At 45.7% G+C, this 9,395-nt stretch overlaps 2 pseudogenes; one reads left to right on the forward strand and one right to left on the reverse strand.

Moving 5' to 3' along the window:
- The first annotated feature begins 751 nt into the window (after positions 1-751).
- Positions 752-1,483, forward strand: LOC101643910 (annotated as a pseudogene).
- A 5,339-nt stretch (positions 1,484-6,822) lies between these two features.
- Positions 6,823-7,193, reverse strand: LOC101644237 (annotated as a pseudogene).
- Between the last annotated feature and the right edge of the window lie 2,202 nt (positions 7,194-9,395).

The following is a 9,395-nucleotide window of genomic DNA, read 5'->3' on the forward strand; positions in this document are numbered from 1 at the left end:
ATGAACAGGAAGCAGGTTAATGGAGCAGAGACAGCAGGGTGCACAGGCTGGTGGATGCAGAGGTAATATGAATCTGCAGTTGGCCCAGTGAATCCACCGTCAGGAGTCAGCAGATGGCTCCTAGGATCAGCAAGCGATGCCACAGATCGAGGAGCCAGGAGTAAGATTCAGCTCCCACTGAAGGTGAAGGGCCAAAGAGAATTCAACCCTGTTTGGTCTCTCTCTCATTTTTCCACAGGCCACACCTGAGGAAGTGTCATCAGTCTTCGACACAATTAAAATTGGTTGGGCTCCGTCCCTACCCTTAGCCAGGAGTTTCTGGTTGACATAACCCCTAACCATCACAAATGCCAATCATACTACAGTCGCAAGGAGGCCTGCTGATGCGAGCGTCACAAAGCTCTCAGCTACTCAACTTTGGGCAGTTCAAAGTCCCTCCGTGGCTCTGAAGGAGCAAGGCCTGGCAATCTGCCGCCCTGAAGATCACAGCCCAGGAAACCCTGTGGCGCAGCTCTATTCTATAACGTGGTCATCATGAGTCAAGATGGACGGGATAGCATCTAACAATAGCAGTAACAGTGCAGTCATACAAGGGTCCTCGAGGAATTGATGTTGGCACAGACTCGGAAGGACATCGTATCATCCAGTCAACACATTCCAACATGCAGGTAGCAATAAGTGCAAAGGTCCTGTGGTGAGAACGATTTTAAGAAAATCAGTGGAGATTCTCTACAAACACCATTTGGGGAAGATGAGCTTTTTGGCCCGCCGTGTTCTCTGTGGTATTCCGAGCTGGGACAGCTGGCCTCACCGCTCCGTGGGGAAGACCTATAGGAATGTGCATAAGACAGCTGGACAAACTGGAGCTGAAGGAGCCGTATTTGTGCACAGAGATCCTCCTGAGAATAACTCAGATACTCCATTCGATTTCACACCAGAAAACGACAAGTGAATAGAGGCAATTGTACAAAACTCTCCAGAAGGCCATAAAGCAGCAGCTGTACTTCCAGTCCTGGACTGAGACAGCATGGATGTCTACTCTGCTATGAACAAGGTCGCAGAAGTTGCACAAGTACCTCGCATGAGAGGATGTGAGGGAGCGACTTTTTATACAATGTATAAATGTACCAGGTTCCAGTCTGCTCTACTCCACCTTGAGTGCTTCCCAATTCTGACAGCCTGCGGGAGGCCATTCAAAGGAAGCTGGGAATAAAAGTTGGGGAGACTGCACCTGACAGACTGTTCACTCTTATAGAGGTGGGCTGTCTAGGTGCCTGTGTAAATGCACCAGTGGTCCAAATAAATGACCACCACTCTGAGGATTCGACACCTAAGGAGATTGAAGAAATTATTGATGAGCTCAAGGTTGGAAAAATTCCAAAACTTGGGCCAAGGGGTGGACGCTTCTCTTGAGAGCCAGCTGGTGGTCTTACCTCGTCGACCACCCGAAGGACCTGGCTTTGGCGTACAAGGAGGCCTTTAATTTACTCTCTATTGTGCATATGCCATGTGTCGCTGGAGAAATAAAACATACCTCCTCAATCCAAAAAAGGAAAGATGGAAATTGGGGTAGCGTAATCGTGGAGGGAGGTGGGGCGAGGGTGGGACAGGAGAATCCTCTAGAAACGCTGGGTTCCGCTCCTTCCATGAATCGAAAATGATGAAGAAGCATTAATATTAATGAGGGGGATAGAGGGAAGAGGTTATTATGAACAAATTTGGAACCTTTATAAATTGCTCGAATTGCGGAATGCAGAGATGATGATCTGAACTGTAAACCCCCACCTAATTCACAATAAAAAGTGAAAAGGCAGGTGTATCAGAGATGTGTTACCTGGGAAGGGAAGCACCCAGCTGCATCCACTGTGTGATTCATTCCTGGTGATGCTGCGTGTTAGCCAAGCCGGGAATTGTGTCTAAAATCCCAAATCAGTACTTCCACTAAGAACCGTGGCCCCGCTGGATGGCAGGCCCAAGATGTAAAGTTGGCCCTTTGCACCTGCCAGCCTCTGAGGCTGAGATCAGGGGCAGATGACTGAGCCCTGGATGTGCTGTCACCGCCAGGAGCCCTGGCTGGGTGGAGAGGCAGGGCAGACAGCGGCACTCGCTCTGTTTGGGAAACGGGGACATATGCCCTTCCACTCCCCTGGCAGGAAAACAAGATGTTCCTGCAGATTGCAAGGAAACCAAGTTCTCTGACGATGGAGCATGCCTTCCTGTCTGAGGGAGCTTTCACTGAATGCCCGTCATCTGAGGGTTCCTCTGAGCTGGGGCTCGAAAGTGACTCAATAAAAACCTCCGTGAATTTCCTAGGTGGTTTAGTGGTTACCTGTTGAGCTGCTAACTACAACGTCAGCAGTTCAAAGCCACCAAGCACTCTGCTGCCTAAAAATGAGATGTCTGCTCCTATAAAGCTACAATCTCCGTATCCCTATAGTCCCCACATAGGTTCACTCTGAGTCTTCAAATTGACTGTAACAATTATTATTTATAGTTATATGCTCTGCTGATCCAAGAAATAAAAGGGAATATGCCACTGACATTAACACATGGAACCCCATTTACAAAAATTCACCAGATAAAGGCTGATGGCAACATATGTACAAGTTCCCTTGATAGAATTGATTTCTAGATTGTTATCATATCTTTAGGTGCCCATAATAAAATGATTTAATATCTTAAAAATCACCAGATGCAGAAAATAGCCTCCCCGAATGTAGATAGCCATTAAGTGAGAGAATGGAAGAGAGCAATAATAAAAATGCATGTCCTTGTGATGAAAAAAGGTAACCATATCTAGCCTGGCTTCCTAAAGAGTTTTATAAGAATTCAGTAAAACCATACATTTGAAAGGCTTTTCAGATGTTCATGAGTCTGGGGTAGTGATAGTTCCATGGGTGGGGTGTGGTTACTGTTAGGGACTGTCAAGGCACTTCCAACTCAGCGGCCCCATGGACAGTGCAGACCAGACTAAAACCCTGCCCGGTCCTCACCGTCCTCACACTGTTCTTATGTTTGAACCCACTGATGCAGCCAAGTGTCGGTCCATCTTCCTCATTATCGCTGCCTCTCTCCTTACCAAGCATGATGTCCTTCCTCAGGGGCTTGTCTCTCCCGACCACACATCCAAAGTATGCAAGACACCTTCCATCGTGGCCTCCCAGGAGCACTCTGGCTGTTCTTCTTACAAGACAGATTGTTTATCCGTTTTTCAGTCCACAGTACCTTCAAGATCCTTTGCCAGCACCTTAATGAAAATACACAGATTCTTCTTACGACTTCTTTATTCAAATCCTTGTTTCATGGATAGTAGCAATAACTATATTAATGATGTTGTCCAAAAGAAAAATATATAAAAATGCCTGATCACTTCCAAGCAGTAGTCATGTGTTTCCTTACAATAACAATGCATTCCATGATACAGTACATTTTCCTCCAGCACCAACCCCCATTCTCAATGTAACCAGAGCTCAATCAATTGATAAATCAAACTGTACAAAGCAGCATCTCATGGATTGCAGCTCGCAGGTGGACTACATGCACACAAACTCCTCATGTTAACTGTTCCTTAAACTCTGTGCATTGGATAAATTATTGATGTCATCAAGGCAATAAAAAGCCTTAAACCCTAGGGGATGATTGACAAGATTTGTCTTTTTTGTTTGTTTTATGCCCCCCCAACTCCACACTTTTCATTTCTGTCCTTGTTTTCTGTTTTCTCTAGTTGTTGCCCTTGTTTTGTTTTGTCATAAGAATTACTGGAAATGTGTCCTATCCATGAAAAATGTTCTCCTTGCCCTACCAACCCCAAACACACACACACACACACACACACACACACACACACCAAACAGCGTCATACATCCAGAAATTCCTTTAAGCATTTATTTAAGAAACCATCTGTGATAGAGCTTAGTAATTAGATGACTAATTGTTTGACTTCTGTTCTTCAACCAGATGCATGAGGGAGGCAAGAATTGGAATGTATTTGAAGAGAGGCAAAGAGGAGCTGTGGTGAAGTTCAATTTCTTAGCATGGCTCGTCTGTCCCTGTCTCTAACTGCTACCGAATGATGAGGTGGGATTATGCCAATCGGGTGGATGCAACCCTTAATCAAGGGCATTGGTCAGTTTTCGTCACCCTTCCCTTGTGTATAAGGGACCGGCTCAGAAGCAGGAACAGGGAGAAATCCCAGGGTCATCAAGGAAGAAGCACCACCAGCGGAGCATGTTGAAAATCCTGCTCTGGAGTGCCAGGGGCCACAGAAGCTTTGCCACGCCAAGACGTCCATGAGCCCGAGCAGAAAAGCAGCACTGAGATTCGGAGACTAGGAGCCGAGCAGTGGGCTGGCTTCCTGGCCCACAAAGGCAGAGGACAAGGAACAGTGTGGCTGAGAAGTTGAGGAACAGAGAGACTTGGCTAAAAACTGAGGAGCAACATTGCTGTGGGCCAATAACTGCATCCTTAATGTTTTCTAATTTTGGCTTTGGGTGACCTGTACCTTCCCTAATAAACGCCCATAACTGTGAGTCATCTGTGAGTTCTGTGTGGCCATTGCAATGAGTTGTGGCACGCAGCAGTAAAGTGGCGTGTCATGAGAGGAGGGGTTGGTGGCAGACGAGGATGCAGAAAGATGGAGGGGCCAATTGGCTGTGTGGAGATGGCTCCTCGTTCTCCCCTGTGCAGCCAGAGTAGGTTCAGCTATGGCTCCCATGCCGTTTCCTCAGCAGCACATTGGAGAGGAAAACAGCACTCCTAGGTAGGGGAAGTGGACAGACGTCTGTGAAGTAGTGCACAGTTTTTCCCGGTGCCCATGTATTCCTGATTCTCACTCCCATCGCCAGCCATTCTCAAGGTGAATCTCTCTTGGGAAGCTGAGCCTTTTCAAATGCCCACATTGGAGACATTGAACCTAATTCTGAGTAGGTATTCTATGCAATAAAGCTAAACTTACTATAATACATATGTATCTCCAACATATAAACAACCTTTTAAGATAACTTTATCCATCCTTTTACTTAGATTTCATCAAATTGGTTAATTTCACATACTGTGATTAGGTGAGTTAGTTCTGACTCACAGCGACCCTATGTACCACAGAATAAAACACTGCCCGGTCCTGCCTCCTTCTCACATTGGTTCCTGTGTTTAAGTCCTTATCTCATTAAGGATCTTCCTCTTCCTTGATGGCCCTCTACTTTACCAAACATGATGTTCTTCTCCAGGAAATGGTCTGTGCTGAACACGTCCACAGGGCATGAGACAACGTCTCATCATCTTTGCCTCTAAGGAGTCCTCTGACTGCGCTTCTTAAAAGACATATCTGTGTGCTCTTTTGGAAACCCACGGCTGTATACTTCCACCGTACTTATTCAATCTGCAGGCTGAGCAAATCATCAGAAAAGCTGGATTATTGAAGAAGAATGTAGCGTTAGGATTGGAGGAAAGCTTATTAACAACCTGTGATATGCAGATGACACAACCGTGCTTGCTGAACGTGAGGAGGGCTTGAAGCACTTGCCAGATTGCTCCCTTTGGTATGAATTAAGACTCATGTAAAGAAGACCAAGATCCTCAAAACTAGACCCATAAGTAGCATCATGATAAACAAAGAAAATGTTGAAGTTGTCAAGGATTTTGTCTTGCATGGATCCACTGTCAATGTGCATGGGAGTAGCAGTCAAGAGATCCGCTTTAAGGGGACTGAGAAGTATTGAGGACTACGGTGTGCCTGACTCAAGTATTAATATTGTCAATGGCCTCACAGGCATGTGAACGTTGGACATTGAAAATGGGAAACGGAAGAGTGGATGCATTTGAACGGTGGTGTTAGAGAAGAATATTGAAAGTACCGCGGATGGCTGAAAGGACACACCGATCCGCGTTGGAAGAAGTACAACCATCGTGCTTCTTCGAGGCAAGGGTGACAAGACTTCATCTTACATACTGGAAATGCTGTCAGGGGAGACCCGTCCCTGGAGAAAGACATCAGGCTTGGTAAAGTAGAGGGGCATCTACAGAGAGGAATGACGTCAAAGAGCTGGATTGACACAATGGCTGCAACAATGGGTCAGGCACAGGAACAAGTGTGCGGATGGCTCGGCGCCAGGCAGTGCTTCGTTCTGTTGTGCACAGGGTCACTAGGGGTCTAAAAAGACTCAAAAGCACCTAACAACAACAAGCACCTTTCTGGGACCCTCCAGTTTTAGCGAGATCCATCTGCCATCAGCAATGATACCCCTCATTCCATGTCCTCTCCTAAATCTGGCATGAGTTTCTGACAGCTTCTTTTCTATGCACTGCTACGACAGCTTTTGAAATATCTTCAGCAAATTTTTACTTGCCTGATATATTAATGATATGATTCAATAATTTGCATATTCTACTGGGTCACCTTTCTTTAGAAGGGGAACAAATAGGTATCTCTTCCAACCAGTAGGCCCTATTTCCAAATTTCTTTCTTTTTTTTTTTTTAGTTCAGCTTGTGGTTTCCTCTTTATGGATGTGCCTAGCTCCTCCACACAATTGTAGTCCCTCCCATCTACCCCCCTGCATAGACGGCAGTGGAAGGCATCGTTGGGGTTCTAAGGAAAAAGGAACCAACACAATCGCTGGATTTGAGGCTGACAACCAAGAAGTCTGAAATGGAGTGGGAGAGGTGGCAGGGAAAGATGGAGGGGAAAAGAGAAAGGAGAGGTACAAGCGGCCATTTCCTTCCACCATTACTGCTCCCGCTGGAAGGGCTGGACAGAAAGCCACAGACATGAAGTAGGGCAGGTCCTGAAAAAGGGAGGTGAGATTTGAGTCCGAAGGAGGCACGGGTCAAGAAAGGGGGCAGACACCTTTCTCTTTGTAGAATGGGACCCTCCCATCAAAGTAGGCAACGTACAGAAAGAAGTCTGCGTGGTGTTCCTGGTACAGCTGATCCAGCAGGGCACTGGCGGGGGAATGATGTTGTTGGCAAAGGAAAAGAAGGCATCTTCAGCTCAGAGATGTACTCACTTCTGAATCAAGAAGTAGAACTGACCAATGTGAGATCAGAGGACACCGTGTCTTTTTGTCTGATCATCTATCCAAGCCTTGGGTGCCTTTTCTCCTGTCACTGGGACTCAGTCCAGATTTTTTTTTTTAATATTCTCGCCCTCAGAGTGACACTTCTGGAATGGATGTTCTTCTTTATACACGAACTTCATCCTCATAGGAGCTGGGATGGACTGGGGGAACCCTGAGTCGGGTGGGGTGGCCTGTCTTCCAAATTTCTTGGCCTAGCCAAATGAGTACTTCCAAGGCTGTGCCCATTTGTGGAAACATTTCTCTTGGTATCCTGTCAATCCCGGTAGCCTTGTTTGTCACCCGTGTCTTCAGTATAGCGTGACTGCTTCCTTAAATGGTCATTTCCTCGTCCGATGCTTCCTCTTGAAACCACGGGCCCATGCTTTCTTGACTCTGCATTCTTTCCTTCTTTTGTTGTTCTGGTATTGCTCAATATTATATCCATTAAAGCCTTCAATATTGCAACTCAAGGCTTGAATTTTTCTTCAATTCTTTCCGTGTGATATACCTAAGCATGTTCTTTCTTTTGGGCTTTCTATGCACATTTTGTTATAATACATTGTCTCCTGAAACTACTCTTTGAGGTGTTCTGTTCATTTCTTTCACTCCATCATTTCTCCCAATTGCTTTAGCTTCTCGGCATCAAGAGCAAATTACTGGGTCTCTCTGACATCCTGCGACATCCTTTTAACCTGAAGCTGAAACTACTCCTCCGAGGAGAGGAGGAAGCTCCTTTCAGTTAAATGACAAATGTCCATACAAAATAAACCAAGAACTATAACATTTATCCTAAAGCAAAGATGGGGCAGGGAAGGGAGAGCAATAGACACTGCACAATCAGAGTAGAAGCAATGAGAATGTTGACACATTGTGCAAAGTGTAACCAATATTACTGATCAATATATAACCTAATTTGCTGTATAAACATTCACTAAAATCACAGTAAAATGTGATTTTAGAAAACAACATTTCCCACAGCAAGGGAAAATCTTTGTTAACATTTTGAGATATTTACCATCAATTATTCTCTATTGATGTATTTAGACATACTTTTCATTGGTAAGCACTCCTCATGATGCAGTGGTTTGTGCTTGGCTGCTCACCAGAAGGAAGGTGGTGCAAACCCACCAGCAGCTCTGCAGGGTCCTATAGGGTCACGATGAGTTAGAGTTGACTTGACAGCGCTGGCGTTTTCATAGTTATCCTAATATCTATACAGAAGTCTCTGTGTGGTGCAAACAATGCAGCTCTCCACAATTGGCTGAAAGGTTGACCACAGGAACCCATCCAGAGGTACAGAGGAAGCAGGCCCAGTGATCGGCTTCCAAAAGGTCAAGACCTTGGAAACCCCATGAATCCATTTCACATTGCACACTTGGGGTCACCAGGAATCAGAATCCGCTTGGTGGCAATTCACAAGAACGCTGTATGTGGAAACCAGGAAGAGGGTATATGTGGACAAACTCTGAACACAATGCTTTAAGGAGTCTACGAATCCAGGGACGAATCCGGGGCTTCCGTGGAGGGGGACCTTCATGTTCGTAAGTTGGAGATGCGTTCCAGTCTCCTAAGTAACAGTTACTCCCCTCAATACCCACCCCACACACACACACAATAATGCCAATTTTAAGGTGCTGTTGGCAAACACAGCATAGCTCACTATACTCTTGAAGGTCAACTGCTTGAAGGCTATCTGCCTAAAGGCCATCTGCCATCAAAAGCAGTCAGACCATCTAACCCTTAGTATGGCCCACTCCCTTCTGATAAGGATCATAAATATTCCCCTGGAGACGTATTCAAAGACACCAAAGGTCAAGCCAGCTCTGAGATGACCAAGGTTAGGCTGCCATCTAACGACTTTAAAACCCACCCATCTTGCTATGTAGGTAAGGTCCTGTCACGTGTGTGCCTCTAGTACTTCCCCTTCCTATTGCGTGTATACCCCTAGCTTATCCCCTTCATGTTATGTGTATCCCTCTAATACAACACCTTCCTCTTATGTATGTGCTTACCATGGCTTGCATGCCCAAGCTGTTATAAGCTCGTGAGAGAATACATTACACCCTCTCTCTGTTCAGGCCTAGTTCTTGAAGCCATAGCGGAGGTGAGCACCCCAAAACTTTTGTCTGTCTCTTCGTTTTTTTCCTTCAGTGACTCCCTCATTCTGGTTCCAGTCATCATGGAAGAGGTGAGCCCTGGCATGCCTTGTCTCATGTCTCTTCAATTTACCCCTCAATTACCAACCGCCCCCTTGGGCCCATTTGGTGGTGGAGGCTGACCCCAACAATTGTATGTACCGCTTTTATTTGAATTACTTGAATGAAATTCAGGAGCCCATTCAA

Source organism: Echinops telfairi, unplaced genomic scaffold, assembly GCF_000313985.2.
Source record: "Echinops telfairi isolate 266 unplaced genomic scaffold, ASM31398v2 ScPeMD7_3533;HRSCAF=4204_0, whole genome shotgun sequence".
NCBI classification, from domain to species: domain Eukaryota; kingdom Metazoa; phylum Chordata; class Mammalia; order Afrosoricida; family Tenrecidae; genus Echinops; species Echinops telfairi.